Source organism: Tribolium madens, unplaced genomic scaffold (genome assembly GCF_015345945.1).
Source record: "Tribolium madens isolate multiple individuals breed KSU strain unplaced genomic scaffold, Tmad_KSU_1.1 Scaffold_3;HRSCAF=73;Tcas5.2_LG2, whole genome shotgun sequence".
Classification (NCBI taxonomy): Eukaryota; Metazoa; Arthropoda; class Insecta; order Coleoptera; family Tenebrionidae; genus Tribolium; species Tribolium madens.
The window spans coordinates 11410100-11431818 of NW_025401006.1; the positions used below are offsets into that span (position 1 = coordinate 11410100).

The following is a 21719-nucleotide window of genomic DNA, read 5'->3' on the forward strand; positions in this document are numbered from 1 at the left end:
TTTCAATTTGGTTTGCTTTATATTTTTATTGCCATTGTCCTAAAATGCTAAGTAGCTGTTGCAAAATAAAATTCTCAAGAGCATTTTCTCACTTTTTGGTGTATCTAAGACAGGAATTCCAGAAATAGCTACATACTAATAATAAATTGTCAAATTACAAAAGTCAAGTGCGTTTTAAAGGATCCGAATTTTAAACTGCTTTAAATTCAGATTCAAAAAGATAAGATTTTGTCGGCAAAAGCAAAGCAGTATATCGTTCATTTTGTTGTTTTTCTTTGAATAGATCGTATTTTGAAGTAAAAATTTGCAAAGATACAGAATTTATTTCTCAGTGAATGCACCAAAGCCAATTTTTTACCGATCTAAGCGAATTTTCATTTTTGTTGCCATTTTTAATGAAAAAAAATTGTTTACTTTAAGAAAGCTTCTCTTTAGTATTCTACACCTTTTAGTTACTCTAAATTATATAATATTTATTATTTTTTCTTGATTTTTATTAAAATTGCAGTCGATGCTGAAGCAAAAATATTTCCTTGGGAATTTTTGAAAGGCTGTATCTCCTCGGAAAATGGCCGGATTTAGATTCAAATTTTTTTAATTTTTAGGCTTCAAGTTTCTAGTTTTGGGATTTTTTAGCATTTTTTTTCTATGCAAGAAATAGGGCAAAGAAAAATTGTAAATATTGTGTTTTTGGTCCACAGAATGTTTTTGAAATTAAATTATTTTAAGATCCTTTTGCGATTATTTTTCAAAAAAAAAATCGTAAAAGGATCTTGAAAATATTTATTCGAGTTTTTGACACTACATTTACATTCTCTGTGCGGTCATTGGTTGCTGAGATATCGATGACCAAAGATAAAAGGATTTTTTTTCATTTTATGTCAGATATCTCAGCAACAAATTTACATAAAGAGAATATAAAAAAAGCATATTAAAGCTAAATGAACAGGTTATCCGCCCCATGTATTGATTTACTCGTAACTAAAAAAAAAATTCCCAAGTCTGTGAACCAAAAACAAAAACAAAAATATTTACAATTTTTTTACTCGCGTTGTTTCTTAAGACTGCGTGATAACCGTTGCACAGAAAAAAAATTGTTACAAGATCTCAAAACTAGAAACTTATAGCTTCAAGGTGTTTTTTTTTAATACAGATACGACCATTTTTTGATGAGATACAGTCTTTCAAAAATCACCAAAAAAATTTGAAAGAATTTTTGTTTCTTTAATTTTTTGGAATAGTTTATTTTGAAATTGTAGCAAAAACATGGTCAGATAATTAATTTTTAATTTTTTTAATGAATGTTTCTGCTTTTAGAAATAGTGAGTAGTGCATTTTAAGGCATAGTTAGCAAAATGTTCATAAAAAAATAAACATTTTAACGAAAAATTGAAAATACAGTGATTCACCTGTGGTAAGCTCTACTACATAAATTGAGGGAGCAACAAAATTTGTATTATTAGAGTATTATTATTATTCAAATTGAAAGCATAATTTTAAGAATGAAATTATTTTCGCCCAAAATCTACACAAGTTTTTAATTTGCTTTGAATTCTCTACTCCAAGGCAGTTATTCTTGTGGAATGCTATTACTTTTTGGATAAATTATTTGCCGGTGTGAATTGATTGTGTTCTGTCGGAGTGGAAAATGCGTTCATTTAAATGGATGTAGTTTTGACAAGTCACGTGGGAAAAATTCGCCTTTGGCAGCGGCTAGAAAAGTAATTCAAGTAGCGATCTCGGCCCCCACTGAAGTTTTCCCTCAGTCTCGTCTAGGCGTATTATCTTAATCGATTGTGGTATATGTAAGAAGAGTGTTCAAGGAGGCGTCGGCGTCCAACCCCTGCAGTAACACGTTGACAAAGCCATTTGCGGCCTACATAAACATTGGCGATTTTTAATCTCGATAGTGGTTCTTTTTGACGGTATATCCACCGTCGGTCGCTCAACGAGCAGTCTGGCCGATTGCCCGAAGAGCTTTCACTTACTAGGTTGCGGCCCCCACCCCCTTAACCGACGCTGGCGGCGCCATCTTCACTGGCGCCACGGACAGGCCGGCAACCGTCCTTACTTTTTACTACAGTTCGCTTCGACAAAAGAAAGAAAAACTACCCATTATTGCCTACAGTTATCTTAAGAAGCCACAATAAAACTGTCGTTTAAAAAGTAAGGCTGTCATTAATAACAATTGCTCTGTATCAATTTATGTGCGGTCCGAATTAGGTAGCGACGATAAAATCTTCAGATAACTTCAGGACATTTCGCGTTTGCTATGAAATAGATAAAAAACTTTTAATATTAAGGGGAGGATCACTGCCTCCAATTTCGACCGTTTACAGGTTTTCGAGGGACGACCCCCGATACTGAAATGCACCGATTCGACATTTCAAAATGTATTTCTATCATTTGCTTTGTTTAACTTTTAATTTTTATTTCTTATATATTCGAAAAACCGAATGAAAGAATATAATTTTTTGTTCACAAAAGAAGCTTACTGAAATTTGTAAAAGTCTAGACTCACATTGTAAAAATACATTATATCTGATGGTTTGCCTAATTTCACATAAAAAAGAGTGATTTTTTGTCTTAAAAAATAAATAACTAAATACAGGGTGATTTTTAAAGTTGTTTAGAAATTTCAAATAATTCAACTTGTCACATCCGAATGTTTATAGTTTCTGAAATATAGAAGGTACAACCTGCATTTTAACATTGGAAAATTTGTCAAAAAACGCATTATAACCGAAGATTTAAGTACTTTGATAACAGAGTTTACGTTACTAATAGTCGATGACATTTGAGGCAATGAAATTCGGTGGTATTCTACGAAAACATTTAATGCAAAATTTTTATCTTTTTATTGTTTTCTTTTGAAACCATTTTTTCTGAGGCTGTTTTTGCTAATTTTTTTAACACTGTTTTCAAAGAACTAGTTTCAGAAATCATTTTTATTTACAATTTAAATTTATTCTAAGACTCTCAGTATCTCAGAAGCTATAAAGATTCGGATAGGGCAAGTTGAGTAATTTTTGCATTTTTTGTTTTTTTTTCTATCACCACTTAAAATTTCAATTTCAACTAAAGTCACCCTGTGTATTTTTTTAATGTAATGTATGTTGATACGTTGATGGGTCACTGATTATACATAGGCAACCAATATTACAAATTTTCGATAATCATAAAAATAAATATTAATGTAATATTAATTTTGATCAATTCAAAATACTTATACCAAGTGCTCAAAGTGCCTTGCTATGTAGTATATTAGTAAAAAATTCGCGTACAGGGTGAATTAAAATATGGAACCAAGCGGTTTTTTTTAATCATTTGCCTGCCTAAAATAATTAATATAAATTAAAGTAATATAAAAAATAAGGTCGTATTTTGAGAACGAAATTTTGTGTTGTTTTTGAGTTATGCCATTTTTTTTGTCAAAATTGCAATTTATGTAAAAAAAATCTGAAAAAATCAATTATGAAGTAGTTAGTTGTAATACTTGGATCATAACCTTTATGAGAAAAATAGTTTTTTTTTTAAATAAAAAAAGAAAATTTCGAAAAATTTTATTTTTGATAAAACATCACATTTTTATAGTACTTTATCATTCATCAATTAGTTTTTCCAAAAAATAAATAGTTTAAGCAAAAAACGTTTAGTTTCATACTTTTTCTTCACACCTGGTATGTATGATTGTAATCAGCAAATTTTAAATTTATCATTTTAGAGATTGAAGTACAAATATGTAAGAATTTACAAAATAGTAACAAAAAATTGGAACAAAAGTGTTTTTCTACGAATATGCATGTCCGAATTTAAAAATAAGATCCCTGAACCAATTCTGAATTCAATTCCTTGTTTGAATAGAAGTAACTTTTTTTTTTGGTGGAATGTGCATCCTTTCTAGAATCCTTTTTTTTTTGGAAAAAATATTTATCTTTAGTAATATCTACAGGAAGCGAGTTTGTGCATAAAAAAAATTGGGCCAAGGTACTTGATATTTTTGGAAATTGTCCACTTAATTGCTAGATGTTTAAACTGTTTTATCATAATAAATTGTTGGGTCAAATTTGTTTACGGGATCATATTATTGATTTTGGCAACCTATAAACAAACCTATTTGAATAATAATTACATATTGTACTAAACTTGCGTGGTTTAGGTAATTAATAAGTACGCTGTTTAAAAAATCAAAATAGAGTTCTAGGTCGGTGCCGAAAGTTCGAATACTAGAAAAAAAGTTGTTGTAATCGTGAATAAAAATGTTACGTTATTCGTTTAACTAATTTTGTTTGTTCACCTAATGGTCAAAATAAGATATATCAAAATTATTTTTCCATTTTAAAGAATCGTGTCATGTTAGGTGGTTATTAGTAACACTTATGTACTTTCCCTGATTTCCTTGTAATTTTCTGTAGGTAATAATAATTTGTTCATGGACGAAGGGTAATTCTAGTAATCATGTGTTTTAACTAAATCATCACTTAACCAACTTGTCATACGCTGATTTATTTCTTAAATTTTAACTAATTACTATTTATAACAAGCAAAAATTCGTTGGTGTTTAATTTACATAAATGTAATCGGAAAACTTTGCGACCGCTTAATCAGTAATTTCGTTTTATGAAGAAAAAAGTGCAAGTGAGTTTGCTGAACGTTATTTAAAACGACTTTTTAATTTCTCTGTAATACTTCTAAATAAAACATTTCGTTCTTAATTCATGAAAATCTGTCACCGTCCCGGTGGAGTAAACATTAATCAAATTGTGGAAGTTTTATTTTAAGACATATTGAATGCAAATTTATGCAAGAGTCAGTCGTAAAACAGAAATTTGGCTAGAAAACATTTTAAGAGTGATACAGACAGCTGACATATTCCGTCATACATAAAGCGAAATGAAGAATTTTCACCTGAGATATTTAAAAATGTTTCGCGAAATGAACACTATGTAGATTAGGTTTATTTTCTGCTTTTATTTTACGTCATAGGGATACTTGTTGCACTAGATCGTGCCAAAGTCAAGTAAAACGCTGCGAAATCCTTGCAAATGCAGTCGTGAGTGAAAATAAATATTTCAGATTGGATGGAAGAGGCGTCCGTTTAGGTTGGCGCGTGTTTTTTATTAAGTTTAGCGAGCTTTTTACAAAACAATAAAATTAGTGGTATTTTCTCAGTTCAATACGGCGGCACGCGATGATGCTCCCCGTCTAAAGATCAGAGATTACGATAGAGCTTGTAGCGTGCTTTACGCTCATTTTCTCGGATTATAGTCGTAAAGTAGGTGCCGGCATTCAAATAATGCACATTTTGCGACGTTCATTGCCGCAATTTGATGTATTTTTTGCGTTTGTTCGAGCGAATTTTAATAATGTTTTGTTCTGTTGCAGATTAACGGAAGCTTTTCAGCGAGCATCGAGTCTAGTTCAAGTTGATAGTCTCACCCCGCCGCCGTTTTATCTGTTGTGCAACCGTTGACAATGTAATCTTGTTATAATGATCTCGTGTTATGCTCATTAATAATTGTTTGTACAGATATATGCTTTTTATGTCTAAAAATTAACAATTTTTGCAATTCTTAAGTTGCATCCAATTCTCGTTTCACTGGTGCCATTTAACATTTAAGTTCATTGATGCCAATTGTTATTATGGTTAGGGATTTATGTTCGGAAACGGTCTAGCTTGGCAGCTCAATATTCTCGGAGACAAAGAACATTTTGTGTTTTTTTCGATTACATAGGAAATTTTTTAAATTTGTAATTTATATTCTAAGGCCACATTTTAATTATGAGGAATAATGTAATATAAGAGTTAATATAATTAATGAAGCAGCATTGCGAAGTGTTAATATCGTCGACGTTGTATATAGTGTTAGATTTAGGTGCTTTGCGTACCTTTGTTGAGTTATTTTTATTTTTATTAATTTTTATAATTCATTGTCATTTTATTCTCGTCATGTCGGTACTGGTCATAAAATCTACATTTTATTGCCAAGTAGGCATTAAGTTCATCGTCATTTTTAGAATAATTTTTTACTGTAATATTTGTAAAGTGTTTGATGTATGATTGTACTATTAAATCAATGTTTTTGACGCTTATTTCAATTTATAAACAATTAGTTGAATTTTTTAAGTTGGGTAAATGTTGCGTTGACAACTTAGTTACTTATGCCTATAATTGAATATGTATTGATGTGTATAATTTACGAAGAGGCGAAATGTAGATGCAATTTCATATTAGCTCGGGTCGGTCTTTGTGAACATAGGTCTCATGTACATTTTTCATTAAAGAAATTATTTATACTTAGAAATTAATTTTTAGGCATTCTAACGTTGTATGCGTTAAGACATAGTCAATTATAATTTTTAAAACGCTACTTGTCAATTTTCACAATATTGTGTACCTACCTGTGTATGTAAAACACTCAACGCAAAGTGTATATTTTTGGAGTTTGTTTCAACATGAAAATAGATATTGTGCATATCTATGGTTTAGTTTGTCCACAAAACACTGTACTTACATATGCACATGCACATGCAGTGAGTGTACAGTGATAGCCGCTATGTCAGGTGCCTCAATTTTCTTTAAATTCGTTAATATATTATTATAAATACTAATTTTAAGAAAATTATTATATATTATAAATTCACATATTGCTGTTTCACAAAAATAAATGAAAAAAAACACACAAGTTTTTCATTTCATCTACATCTCTCACATGGGGTAAGTATTGCATGGCGAAATTTTCTTGGCAGTTGAGGTGCGCACAAAGACAAATATTTCTACTACTGCGCACCTTTGGCGGAGCTGTAATTAGTTTTCTATTCAAAGTAGACATCTTAAATATAATATTTTGACGGAAACATATGTAAAATGTTCCGGGGACGCGATTGGCGTCAAGAAAACTGCAAAATTTATAATAATTTTGAAGTTATAGTCGAATTTATATTTTCGATATTTTTGATTTTATGAGAAATTTTCTCGATAARTATTTATCGTAGAACACTGATATTTTTGTATATGAGAGAAGGTTAAATTTTCTTTCCAACGGTACTAAACATAAGAGGTTGTCGCCAATAAGTCCGGAGTTATTGTCAATAGACCGATCCAAAAATTTAACGTTTTTTACATTTCTAGAGGTCTTAAAGACTCAAATAAATGCATAAAACGCCATTGGGWCAAGTTTCAAAAATTTTGAATTTTTGAAGATGAGCGGTAGTAAAATCGTAAAAATAGTCAATTTACCAGTTGTAAAAACGCTTGAAATATGGTTTTCTAGACGTAAAATTCCGCGCTTAACACGATGCAACAAATTAAAATCCTCTACGACGCATAGTTTTTGAGATATTGAGTAATAAAGTTAAGAATAAGGCTAGAAACATCCGATTTTGACCAAAAAATCAAAAAGTCAAAAAATATTTTTGACTTTATCAGAAATTTTCTCGATAACTATTTATCGTAGAGCACTGATCTTTCTTGTATATGATGAAAATTAAATTTTCTTTTCAACGGTACCAAATATAAGAAGTTATCTCTAATAAGTCCGCATTTATTGGCATTAGACCGCTCCGCGTACCGAAAATCGCCCAAAATTTCGACGAAAATCGAAAAAATTAAAAACTTCAAAATTGTCCATTTGCACTCTTGGGGGTTCAAAAGACTTAATAAAGCACAAAAACATTGTAAAAATGCGAAAAATAAATTTTTGAAAAATTTTGTGTAAAATATATTGAAAATACATTGAAATTGTCGGCAGCGGCATAAGGTCCCGCTTTCCAGCAGGTAGGTCCCGAGTTCGAGCCCCGGTCAAGTCGGCAATTTTTCACAAATTCACAAATATAATTGAAATAAAAGTCAAAAGAGGGCAGGCGCATAAGAGCGCGTTCTTTAAAAACATGTGCACATGTTCTAATAAGTATAAGAGAGAAAGCGCACAATACTAACTAAAATAAGCACCAATAGATGGCGGGCGTATAAGAGCGCGAACTTTAAAACAAGTATCTACAAAAGTGAAAATAGTGTAAAAAGTTAATAGTATACAAATAAGTAAACAAAAGGTAAGTTAAAAGTAATAAAAATGAAAYGTAAGTTTTGCATTAAAAATTAAGAATTTTTTTTATTAATTATTGTTATTATAAACATAGGTCCGCAAAGTAACAGAATATTTTTTAACACCCTGTACAATTATAAATAAGTGCGCATTTTTTTTTACAAAGATAAACACCCCCTAAACTCTATCTTTTCCTGCGCCACTGGTCTTTCAATTAATTTGGAGTAATAATAATAGAATTATTCTAAAACAATTATCACAAATTTTCTCGATAACTATTCATCATAGAGCACTGATCTTTTTTTATGTACGATAGAAAATTAAATTTTCTATCTAACGGTACCAAATATAAGAGGTTATCTCCAATAAGTCCGGAGTTATTGCCAATAGACCAAAATCTCTCTTAAAGACTCAAATAAGTGCATAAAACGCCATTGGGTCCAGTTTTTTTTTTTTAATTTTTGAAGATGAGCGAGGTAGTAAAATCGAAAAAATAGTTACTTTACCTTAAGTCGTAAAAACGCTTAAATTATGGTTTTCTAGAATTTAGAATGCTCTACGATGAGTAGATTTTGAGATATTGAGTAATAAAGTTTAAAATAGGGCTATAAAAAAGGTATAGAAATAATAGGCTCTTCAAATCCCTTTAAACCGATTTCGTATTTTTCGAAAACTACTGTTTTTATCTATTTTCAAAATTAAAAATTTACTTTTGTTATCAAGTCGGAAAATTTGGGTTTGAGGATTTTTTTCTTTTGTTGTAAATAAATATTACAATTTTATAAACAATTAAGCCATAGCTTTAGTTGTTCATAAAGTGTTATTGGTGTTATTTTTCTGTAGAAAGAAAGGGGAGATCGTGTTTAATGAATTGTGTGGTAACTTAATTATATTTTAAAAATTGGTTTTGAGTTTGAGGAAGAAAAATTATTGAAAGTTGGTGTTCTGAAAGAGGCGTCTTAAAAATATGTGCATTTCACGTCGGGGGAATGTTAATTAGATTAATCATTTGTTTTTGCGGGAATATTCCGGATCAGCGATCTTAAATATTGTGGATAAATCACTTTACTTTATGAACGAGTGGTAAAAAAATTCCGCAAGTTTTCAATTAGCCGATTAATTAAACGACGCGYAGCTTTCGGCTAATGTCCGCGTTAATTCTTTTCAGTGCTCAGCATCCGTTACTGAACTGGGAACAAAGCCTTCGCCCGCCATTGTACCGGAAGTGACGCTGACTGATGATTCCCGGCAAGCAGTTTGAAAAGAATTACGCTCAAAGAATAAGCAGATGGATGGATCTCCGATGGGTGCAATAGTGCTTCTGCAGCAGCCTTTTTGCAAGCCAGGAAAGACGATGAAATATTGTACTCTTGTATCTACGCTAATGGCGCGTTTGCCTCAGATTTATATATCGTTTCAGATTTCAGATTTAAAATCAATTTCAAATACCATTGTGAAAATCGCTCCCTGCTCTTTCAGCGAACAAGGTGGAATGGCGGAAAAAATTCCACTGTCCACTCCATCAAACGTATCAATAAACAGTTACAAAAAGGACGAGCCAAGTTTATAATAAACGAGCACAGTTTTCGCAATAGAAATATAATAAAACGTTATTCTTGACAAAACGGTCTTAAAGTACCGATATTTCAGGTTGCAGTTTTGCTGATATGAAACTTTTCGCATGGTCCACGCTTTTATCTTAGTTTATCAGCTTTAGAAAATACTCTAACGACTTCGATTCCGACACAAACTTAAATCTTTCCTGTCGACCACCAAATTTATTAAAAGAAATTTAATTCAGGTAGTCGGGATTGAAGAGTGGTGCTTTTGGTGGTCGGACGGTATGGAAATTGAGTTTGAGGGATTTCTTAATTAAATTTGTCTCGCATAATTCTCTATTTTTTCCCCAGTCTTTCCGGCCGTTAGTCTCTCTTTTCTTTTTCTTTTATTTCAAAAGTAACTTCCCTTGACTCGAACTTCTCGCCTGTAATGACGAATTGCATCAGCATAACGAGTTTGCCAAGAAAATTATTAAACAGCCAACTAGTTAAGAAATAATTCTTAATCAGACTGCTTCTTATAATAGGTACATATTTTTCATTAGTTTTGACCCAGAGATGCGTTCCTATTTTTGCAAGTTTCAACCAAATAACATTAATAAGTTTTGCCAATCTATCCAAAAGCTTTTACCTGTAGAAATAGATAAAACTACAAATTTATGGCAGTCAACAATATAAACATAACATCAGATCACAAGATTTGCTATAACTAAGAAACTTTATGCGCAAATATATTTCAAAGTTTTGTCAGGAGCGAAAGGATGACGGAGCTTTCACGAGCTAAAACGTCTCGTTTCTTATAATCGAATATAATAACAACACATGAAACATTTTATTTAAGTCGCTTTAAGTCACTAAAGTATCAAAATATCAAGTATAAATTTCTTAGGAACTAGTGGAATTTAGTTAAAAAAACCGTTATGAGTTTCCAATTAGCTCATGAAGCGTGCTTCACTTTAGTCCTCGTTTGTGTCGCTGAAAATTAAGCATAAATTTAATCATTTTGTATGAGTGAGGAGTCGAAACAATTTAATGAAGTAAAAGTGGCTGCATCTTAATTCGGAGCTTTTCTCTTCTAACTTTTTCTCATTCAACTACATTTTCTGCTTTTAATGTAAAAATATTAAAGTTTGACTTGTGCAACTCTAAATGAAATTGAGTCTGTCGCCGACTTCGTCAAAACTCGGAACTTTTAATCCAACACCTTTTCAAATAGAGAGGATCTTATACCAAATTATGCCGTATAAAAAAAGTTTTTCAATGATAACAGTTAAACGGATCATTTTTAAATGTGTCTTGTTTAAATTGGAAATTAAAATTGGTTTAACCTATCCTTCAAGGTTAATTCTATTGTTATTGTTTTGGGCTGTTTACTATAAACAATGCTCAAATTTTATTTTTGTATTTTTTTAATTTTGTAATTTACGTTACAAAATCTACATCAACCTTCTATACTAAACAAATTCCCTCACTCACCCTACAGTTTTTTGCGTTTATGGTTATAAAGTATTTGAATATTTTGGTAAAAAAATCCTCAAAGTATTTGTTTGGAAAATGGGCTGATTTTATAATTTGGACTAAAGTCCAAAATCTTTAGTGTGTTATTATATTTTGGTAAAAAAATCCTCAAAATATTTGTTTGTAAAATAGGCTGATTTTATAATTTGGATTAAAGTCCAAACTCTTTGCGTTTAGGGACAACTAAACCAAGAAACTTGCTCAACAATATGATGTGTGTTATTTATAGTTGTAAAAACATTTTGGGAAGTAAATAAAACAGTCGGAAAGTGATGACTAAAAATATAATTTGTAGTAGTAATATTTGTGAACACTTTTGGACAAAAATCTTTTTCAAAATTATCACGTTTGTAAACAACCACAAAGGTAAATACAACTTTTAATTTAATATCAATCACCTGGAATTAATAATCATTATTATCCATTTATTTATTGACTTTACAAATCAAAACAATTCAGAAAACAAACTTTATCCTRAATTACATTTATTTACCAATTTTTTGTCAGCGAATCTCATTACATTATGTGCAAACATACTAACCTTTGTTTTTAAATTTTGTTCCGGAAATTGATTTGGATTTGGAAGAAATCGCTTTTTAAATGTAATAACATTAAAGTTTTCTTTATTGCAAGAAATTCGGCGACGATGTAGAAACCTCACTTCAGTCTTTGAAGTTTCAGACCTGTCTAGTAGATCGCGCTTCTTGTTTAAATTCTCAATGAAGAGTAGCTGCGCAACAGGGTTTTTGGGGTATTATCCTTATTTTCAGGGTAGTCCTGTTTAGTCCTATCGGGAATATTTTACAGTTCGGTCAGATTTTGTTGACATATCCTTACAGACATATCTAGAGCTTAGTGACAGGAACTCTAATATTTAAATTTTATGGTGAGTTTGAATTTTTGCTGCGGATACTGAAAATTATTAAAAAGAATATAAACACTAGAATTTAATTTGTTTAAACAGAAATACTTTACTTTTTACTTTTTGGTAAATTGTTCGTGTTCGTGGGTACTATGAACTTTGTTTTCTAAGCAGTCAAATACATTTTCTGCCTGGTTTAACTTCCTTTGTTCAAATAAACAGGGGCATTATATTCTTCACCGGTGAAAATTTATTATGCTATGAAAACTGCCTTTGTGTACACGGAGATAACTTTACATATTTTTTATTCAAATTAAGAGTTCAGTTATTAAACTAGTTTTACAAGTTAAATTAGCGCTTATTCTAAGTGGATAGAAGAATAACTAACATAATTGAAACAAAAAACTTATAAGAACGTCAAGAGGTAGATTAATTTGAGACAGAGATTTATTGGAAAACTTTCTTTTTGACAGCAACTTATTTTAATTATGAAAGTATTTTGTGCAATCCAACTTAAGCCGGATTTTATGTTTTTTGCGACATCCGACAATATCAATCAATTTTACAAAAGTTTAGCAAGCCATTGAAGTCGACTATAGCATTATAACGTAAATCGACTAATAATTTTTCACACAGGATTTACAGAATGCCAGTAAAATCCCCCTCCCAGTTTAAATGAACTTTGAACGTGGAACGAATCAAAACAATAAAAAAGCTTAGCTGAAATAAAATTTCCTTTCATTTTCAGCCTTTCATCGAACATGCCTGTAAGGCAGGGAACTGAAAGAAAACAGAATTCATAGATCTGTTTGGTAATAACCTTCAAAGCAAGCAAATATAGACGGGGCAATTAATATTTCCGACTGTCGGAAATTGAAGCTAAAATTTTCAATATTTCATTATTTGAAAAATTAATTAATTGCAGTTTGTAACATTATAAAATGATATTTAGTCAGAATAGAAAGTGCCAATTGCAAAATTAGGGGTTTTAAATAATACAATGCATTATCTGCATTCTTAACCAATAAAGACGCAATTCTTATTTGATTTGACAATAAAACATTTAAAGTTAATTAAGTCTAAGCTCCAATAGAAAGTTAAGCAAGCAACTCGACGTATTTGCAAAATTGCACAAATTAAATTAGAGATTTCACAGATGTTGGGAATTTTGCAGACTTTGCAGAAATTTTGAGTAGAATATATATATTTTTAACATAAGCGAGAAGCAAAATATAAAATATTTTTATTAATATTTCAGACAAAAATCAAAGTTTTGCTTTATTTATTTCATTTATATTAATTTTGAAATCATGTGATGGTCTTGAGTTTATACTCTACAGTATTATTTTTTTTTATGATTTTTTTTTTCTGACAAATCTGATTAAACTGGAACTTGTTAATTAAATCATAAAGTGTGTTTAAGTTTAATGAGAATTTTATAAAACGTGGGAGTTTGTTTTATGAAATTCGTTTCAGTTCGAGTTCATTCATTGCTTTAAATGTCTTCAACTGTGTAATAGTTAAATGAGATATTTCCAGAATCAATACTGAAACGTGCAATTATAAATCGATATGTTGGTGCTTTTCTTCCCTTCCAAAGCTCAGGATAGCCGGTGAAAACTGGCTCAACTTCCACCATGCTCGCAAACCTTTCTAATTTATTTGAGGTGGAGTCGTCGTAGAAAACCATTTTAAACCTAACTACTTTGAAAGTAATTATCGTCATCACTGAGTACTTCTGTTGCAAAATTACACTATTTGGACTATAAACCGTGATTAGCTTTTTGACCGGAGATTGTCTTCTCTGGAAAATGTGAATTTTATTTTTCCGAATTAAAAATCCAGGACGAGCCCTCATTAATCTAACTCTTATCTTTTGTGTGAAATCAACGCACCTAATTAAATAATAGCAGCCAGGTGTTGATAGCGGAGGGTGGAAAATGCGAATTAATTTGATGTAAATTTGGTGTTTTGATCGGACGACCCTGGTTTGTGTATTTTATCTTAAATTTAGGAYAGTTAACTTGGAAGCTACAAATTTAATTGGTTGAATTTGTAACATGTTGAATCACCCCGAATTCATGTTCTTTCATTAAAAGCTCTTGCAAAGTCGGTTAATTTAGGTAAAATTATAATCTTTGCTGTTCCACTTCGTGATGTTTTGAACATGATCTCATTAATATTGAAAGAGATCGAAGAGTTTGCTCTTCTTTCGAAATGATCACTGACACGTAGCGAGTTAGTCAACTTCAGAGCTCATTTCCCGAGGAAAAAGACATTATCGGCTCATTATGTTGAAAGGTGGTTTATTTAAATACGTAATTATCATTATTCAAAGCTGTTTTGTTAATTTTTTTTTACGATTTRTCCTAAAATTTTTACGTTTTGATAAATTGTCATGATTGTTATGCTGTGGTGGTTTTGAAAGCGATTCAATTCTAAWACKAACGTTAAAAAAGTAGGAGCTTATTGTCTAACACAAATGAACAGTTGTAATAAGTGCTAAAATAAAGATTTTTGATATTAATTCCACTTTATCTCTTTATGTGACCTTTCCCTTGACTCTTTTATTGTGCTGTTATTAAATGTAGTGGTTTATGTCACCACAATAAAGGTATTATGTAGCTGAAATTGGAATATATTTCATTTACCAGGGTCTAGGAATGTTCCATTATTATTATTAACTTTAATATCTAATTAGACAATTTATTGTGAATCTGTTCTATTAACATTTAGTTTAACAATTGTAATTAAATAATATATTTAATTAGAGTACTTAGTGAAATATTCATTGAGGAATTACATATTAATTAACTTGTTTTTGTGGCATTTGAACCTGTTCCTAAGACATTAGTGTTGCCAATTTGTACTAAAAGATGACGTTACATTTGTTATTACAGAAACCAAAGTAACAGCAGAAAATTATAAAAATACTTTTTAAGTAAAGCTTTTTTATTAAAATAATTAAAAAACATTTTGTCTTCAGCTGATTCTATTATTGCTAATTGTATGTAACGGTAACATTTTCCGTTTTAAATAACTAAAATAATTCATTAACTTTTCAAATCAGTCAAATGTGTTTGGTTAATAATAGCGAGGGTTTTTTTTATTAAAGCAAACTTTGTACAACGTGTGATAGCTGATAGGTAAACAAGAGTAACAATCACATGCCATATGAGGTTTTAAAATGTAATATCCATATCACAGGATACATAATGCACAAATTTAAACCMTTCACAGCGACATTGAACAAAAACCTTTCACACAGTTCCACCCTTGACTTGTTTACGATCATGTAATTTTGTGCAAGAGTATGAATACCCATTGTTGATAAGGGTAGGGCAAGGGTAATTATCTATCACCTATTGATTTATAAGAAGCGAATTGTCGCAAAAGCAAAAAAATATTGATTTTTTTGCTCACTTTTAAACAGCATAAAAAAGATGAAAGTGATGAGTAAATCTCTACATTTTTACGTAATATAAATATTTTAACCACTAATAGAATTTGTCAAGAGAAACAACTTTTCTTTTTCCAAATTTTGCCGAAAACACGTCATTTTTGAGTTAAAACTAAAAATAAGTTGAGGCTGAAAACCTGTCTCCGCTGGAATATTTACATTCTTTCATAAAAAAAACTATGGAACAGAAACAGCGTAAAGAAAAAAAACTCCAGAAAAAAATCACACGGATAAAAAAAATTATGGTCTTCAAATTGACTTTTTGCTCGTAATCCGCAAACACCCTGTATCGTAGCTTGAACTCACACACAGAAGCAGCTAGTAATAAACATAAAAATAAACATTTCTCACTTCACTTTGAGATAAAACTTGTAGTTTACATTCAAAAGAAATTTTGATGGCAGGGCTTTTATTGTGTGATGCAACATTACGGTTTTAAGTCTCACAATATCAGCTTGTTCAATATCGATTTTGCACTGAAAAAGTGTGATAACATCCGCGCTATTTTCATTGATGATAGTGTTCAGTATTGTGATTTTTGAAAACAAGATGGGAGTGCTCAGTGGCGTACTGAGCCTTTAACGGGCCCCCTTCCCACATTCACCATAGCAAGGTTACAATCAATAATTGTTTTTGTAAATCTATTCAAAAAATATAACTTGTAAAAATAATACAAAAATATACTAAAATTTAATAATACTATTAATAATACTATTATTTAATATGAATAAATTAATAAATATGCCTCATTACATTAGAAGTATTGAAAGTTCTGATAATATTTGGCTAAAAAATTGTATATAGCCATAATCAGTTAGGTCCTTCTTAACGAAAATATTATTCACTTCCGGTTATATTGGAAGTGGGTATGAATTTTGTTACTTTATTATTTTTTTTTTATTTAGTTACTTATTTTATTTAGAAAGCCATGTTTTTTATTGCGTTTTTGGATTCCCCAAGTTATTCTATGAAAGTTATCATTTCTCTACCTAAGTTTAGTCGTTTTTGAGAGTTTTTGAAAATTTTTCACTTTGAACCTTCCTCTTCAAAAATTGATAACTTTTTTTAATTATTATGGAATCGTATTTTGGCATTTAAAGTAGAAAGGATCGATCTTTCTTTGGCGGATTCATAATTAAAAATTGATTAACAAATCCTAAAAATTTAACGTTACTAATAGGTGAATTTCTCTAAATAAAACGCTCCAATTTATTCTTCATTAAATGGAGGAGAACTTAATTCTGCTTCGATCTGTATAACACTCTATATCTATATGAGCTCAAGTAGACAATAATTTCAACAGCTAATATAAAAAAAAAATATTGAAGAATTTTTTAAATTTGTAATTTGTAACTGGACAACAAAAAGGTCCCGTGCGAGCCTCTTTGCTCAGTACGCCACTGGGCTTGCTTGTAACAAAAGCTTCTAGAATCAGGCCCAAGATAAGTTTTATAGAATTTTTTGTCTGAATTGAAATGATTTTTGATGATTCGCATAATTTGTTTTTTATTGTGTTTCTGGATTCCCCAAGTTATTCTATAAAAGTTATGATCGATCTTCTCTCTACCTAAGTTCGGTCGTTTTTGAGAGTTGTAGACTTGTTGAAAATTCTTGACTTTGAACCTTCATCTTCAAAAATTGATAATTCTGTAATTTTTAATTATTATGGAATCGTATTTTGGCATTTAAAAGGAAAGGATCAACCTTTCTTTTGGCGGATTCATAATTAAAAATTGATTAACAAATCCTAAAAATTAAACGTTACTAATAGGTCAATTTTTCTAAATAAAACGCTCCATTTTTTTTTTATTAAACGGAGGAGAATTTAATTCTGCTTCGATCTGTATAACACTCTATATCTATGAGCTCAAACAGACAACAATTTCAACAGCTAATATAAAAAAAAAAATATTGTAGAATTTTTTAAATTCTAACTGGACAACGAAAAGGGCCCGTGCTAGCCTCTTTGCTCAGTACGCCACTGGGCTTGCTTATAACAAAAGCTTCTAGAATCAGGCCCAAGATAGGTTTTATAGAAGTCGTTTTTGAGAGTTGTAGACTTTTTGAAAATTTTTGACTTTGAACCTTCATCTTCAAAAATTGATAATATGGAATCGTATTTTGGCATTTAAAGTAGAAAGGATCAATCTTTCTTTTGGCGGATTCATAATTAAAAATTGATTAACAAATCCTAAAAATTTAACGTTATTAATGGATGAATTTCTCTAAATAWAACGCTCCAAATTTTTCTTCATTAAATGGAGGAGGACTTAATTCTGCTTCGATCTGTATAACACTCTATATCTATGAGCTCAAACAGACAACAATTTCAACAGCTAATATAAAAAAAAATATTGTAGAATTTTTTAAATTTGTACCTGGACAACGAAAAGGTCCCGTGCGAGCCCCTTTGCTCTGTACGCCACTGGGCTTGCTTGTAACAAAAGCTTCAAGAATCAGGCCCAAGATAGGTTTTATAGAATTTTTGTCTGAATTGAAATGATTTTTGAAAGCAGGATGATTGGCATAATTTAAATATATTTGTCCCCGAATGGATTTTTGGTGTAAATGCTTCAGTGTTCTTGTAAATTTAGGTCTGAAGGGTTGATTTAGGCCTTGCAAATTCTGCCGCTTGTCACGCCCCAATCACTGCAGTCGTCCATCACTATTCTCCGTTTGCGCTCACGTTTCCACCGACAGGACGTCCTGATTGCTGGTGGTGGCGGCACACAAAAGGACAAATTCTTCCGGGAGAGTGTACTTATTTGTCGAACATGCAATGATCGATTTTTTTGTTGCAAGACCCTATCTTTAATTAAACTTCAACAGTCGTAGATTGCTTCCCAATTCACGTAAAACGCTATCAGATTGCTGTAGCGGAGGTTATGCTCGTTTTTGGTACTGGTGTGTGTGTAATTTACGCTTTAGATCCGCGGATGCAATGGAGCAGGCCTGACGCCACCTAATTTTCCCCACCATTAACCTAACACCCTCGTAAGTTATAACTCTGGAGGAAGAGGTCACGAGTGGAGTGTTATCTCAGAAACGAGTTCATCAGACAGATGCGTTACATTTTTATTTTTAAATTCGGTTCATTTCTGTTGCTTCAAGGTTTTCAAAAGCTAGCTTTGCTAACTTTGCAGCCTTCCGGATATAAATCCGATCATTTTAAGGGAAAGTTGAAAGGTTGTTCAAAGGCTGAACCCAATAAAACTAATAAATTGACACAAGGTGACTTTTGATCTCATCAGATGAATCAATCGTTGGCGAAATAAGTTTACAGACGTTGCAGAAGCATCGTCTGAACAAACATTTTCGCTGTTTACACTCACACCATAAAATAAACTTCACCATGAATCACATTTCCAGCGTAGATTTTTTTCAGGGKGTAACTCGATCAAATTACGTGTCCCGACTAATTTACATGGACTATGAAATAATATCACGAAGTGGGCAGAATTTACTGACTTCATTTTGTATAAATTAAAATACAAAGCAAGGAGAGGCTTCTTCATGAATGTAATTGTCTCGTTTCACTCAACAAATATTTCAGGAGTGTTACAACTTGAGTAAATAAATCAGTGTGTTCCTGCTGAAGACTCATGCGATGGGCTCAGCAGGTGCATGATACTGAAACTGCAATCAACAACTTCAGTTTTTCGCGAYGAGGAGAAAATTGAATGTAGTCTTGTTATCAGTTCTGAAATCGGCTTTCAGTTCGTGCCTTTTTCATTTCTCTTTGTATAAGAAACAATACAAAAACGTCAAAGACAAATTGGTTAAGGAATTTCGCCGTAAATCAGTGGGTTAAGAACGGCAAGTCGAATTTGCTGACTGTGCAACTTCATCTAAAGCGCTTTTCTTTGCAATATGTCAATCTTCCCATCTGTCGAAGCTCACCTTTTTCCTTAACAATTTCACTGCTGAGTAATTGAAATTTTATGAAACTGAAAAATTGTTTTGTGACCAGAAATATTCATCGGTGAGAAATGTAAGCTCTAGAAATAAATTTCTATTCAACACTTCAGTTAAAAAAAAACAGCTGCTGAAGGAGAATAGTGACAAAAACAACGCCCAAATAAGAAACAGAGAAGTGGTTTTTTATTAGTATTTATTTATTAATTAAAGTCAATKTAACTTTACAAATACACACACAAAATGATGACAAGTTAACACCAACAGTTTAATTAAGTTTCCTTTGAATAAACTTTCAGCAAGCTTTCGATATTTATGGCTGGTGTTGAATATTAATCTTTATTTCGAAAGAAGCCTAAGCTTTTTTAATGAAAAGAATAAATTTGTAACATTAAAAAGGAGTAAATTCATACTGAAAAAAACAATATGGTATTGCAATTCAAGTGTCTTTGGCGCTTTTAATACAAATAGATGTTTTTTTAATAACAAATATTTTTTATTTCATCTTTTTTTGTGCAGACGATTCTCTCTGTAAGAGAGTAATGGAAAGCCGCTTGGGTACAGTCTGTGAAACAATTGTGTTGTATTTTCCTATCGATAAAACTCCATTTTGCACCAAGAACTATACTTTTTGCAGGAGTGTACCGATCTGTTGAAATAAAAAAATCTAAACCGGCCCAATATTTTGGATTTTAGATGACCAGTAATGTTGATATACGAAAACTGGTCAATTTTACAAATTACTTAGGCAGTACTTTTGCTGCCGGCAACGGTACTGGTACCAACTACCGGTTTTTGTCGCTAATTTTACTTTTTTTTTAAATTTCACTAGCTATTTTTTTGCAGTTTAAAATATATATTTTTTTAAATACCAATAATAGTTTTTGAAGATCATTAGCGATTAAAACTCTTTATATTTCAGAATTTAGGATAGTTTCTGCTGGTATAACCAGTACAAACATTTACAGAATGTAAATTAAATTATTTTTGCTTCTTCTGACCGCTACTATCTTTTAAAATTTCTACCAATTAAAATGATGGTTGAATACAGTTGCCAGCAGCAAAGACACTACCAAATAATTAAGATACAACATTTGATCACACCCAAAAAATCCAAAAATTTGATTTTTGAAACGAAAACATAGTAAAAAATACAAAATAAATTATAATATTTTTATATTCAAAAAACTCGAAATTTCAAATTATAGTGTGGTACAAGTGAATTACGTATAAATGAAAAGTCTACTTTAATTTTTTCAAAATGTGACCTCTATGAAGAAATGATAAAGTAATTCTTTTTAATGACAGTTTTTTCAGATTTGTGGCAAAAGTTCGTTTTGTGTACTTGGAAAAGATGTTATTTTTGTACCAAACTAAATTTTTTAAATTCTTGCTGATCTCAAGTTAGTTAAAACATAGTTTACTCTTAGGATTCAGGATTTGAGAAACTTTTACATAAAATATTTACATTTTTTTCGTAAACTTTGTACATTTACAATTTAAGGTTTATTTTTAAAAACTTAATGGACTCACACCGTTTTTGGGGAAAAACGATATTCGATAGTAGAAAAATATTCGAATCGTATTTTTCCTTTATGAAAATAGCTTTGAATTAACAATAGAAACAAATTGTTATAAATTAAAAATTTCCCTTTTGATGTCATTGTGAGAAATTTTGATCAAAATCAGAAGCCGTTGAAACGTGTGTCTACTCTTACACTAAGACACTTTTGACGTTTCCGAGATCGTAATTTTCTCAGAAAATTTTATGAAGACTATTCAAAAAGTTACAGCTAACAATTTCCAGTAATGTTGATACACAAAAACTTGTCAATTTTACAAATTATTTAGGCAGTACCTCTACTGCCGGCAACGGCACTCGTACCAGCCTAATTTTATTAGCTATATGTTCGCAGTTTAAAATATACTTTTTTAAACAATACCAATAATAATACTCTATATATTTCAGAATTTAGGATTGTTTCTGCTAGTATAACCAGTATAAACAGTCACAGAATTATTTTTGCATTTTCTGGCCGCTACTATCTTTTAAAATGTTTAGCTATTAAAACAAAAATGAATATGATACAACATTTGTTCTGAAAACCAAGATTATTTCATTTTTAAAACGAAAACACAGCTACTGAAAAATGCAAAATAAATTATAATATTTTTATATTCAAAGAACTCAAAGTGAGAACATAAATGATTGCAAAATATTTGTGTCTGAGACTTATTTGGGAAACCAAACTAAGTCGAATATGTCTCACCATAAAAGCTTCTTGGAAGTTATCTTAGCCAGACAGCTTGCATTAAAAGATAACTTTTATTAATAATTTAGTGCGCTTATTTAGGTAAGC

General features: G+C 30.8%; 2 protein-coding genes across 3 annotated transcripts in view; both read left to right on the forward strand.

The window, feature by feature from the left end:
* LOC123007233 (forkhead box protein O) overlaps positions 1 to 6681 on the forward strand; it is a 104519-nt gene extending 97838 nt beyond the window's left edge. For both annotated transcript variants that reach the window (XM_044402411.1, XM_044402412.1), the window contains one exon: positions 5386 to 6681. The gene's annotated coding sequence lies outside the window, so the exon portion shown is untranslated. The remainder of the gene's footprint in view (positions 1 to 5385) is intronic.
* Positions 6682 to 11913: 5232 nt separating this feature from the next.
* LOC123007096 overlaps positions 11914 to 21719 on the forward strand; it is a 37584-nt gene continuing 27778 nt past the window's right edge. Inside the window, exon 1 of the mRNA XM_044402140.1 lies at positions 11914 to 12008. The gene's annotated coding sequence lies outside the window, so the exon portion shown is untranslated. The remainder of the gene's footprint in view (positions 12009 to 21719) is intronic.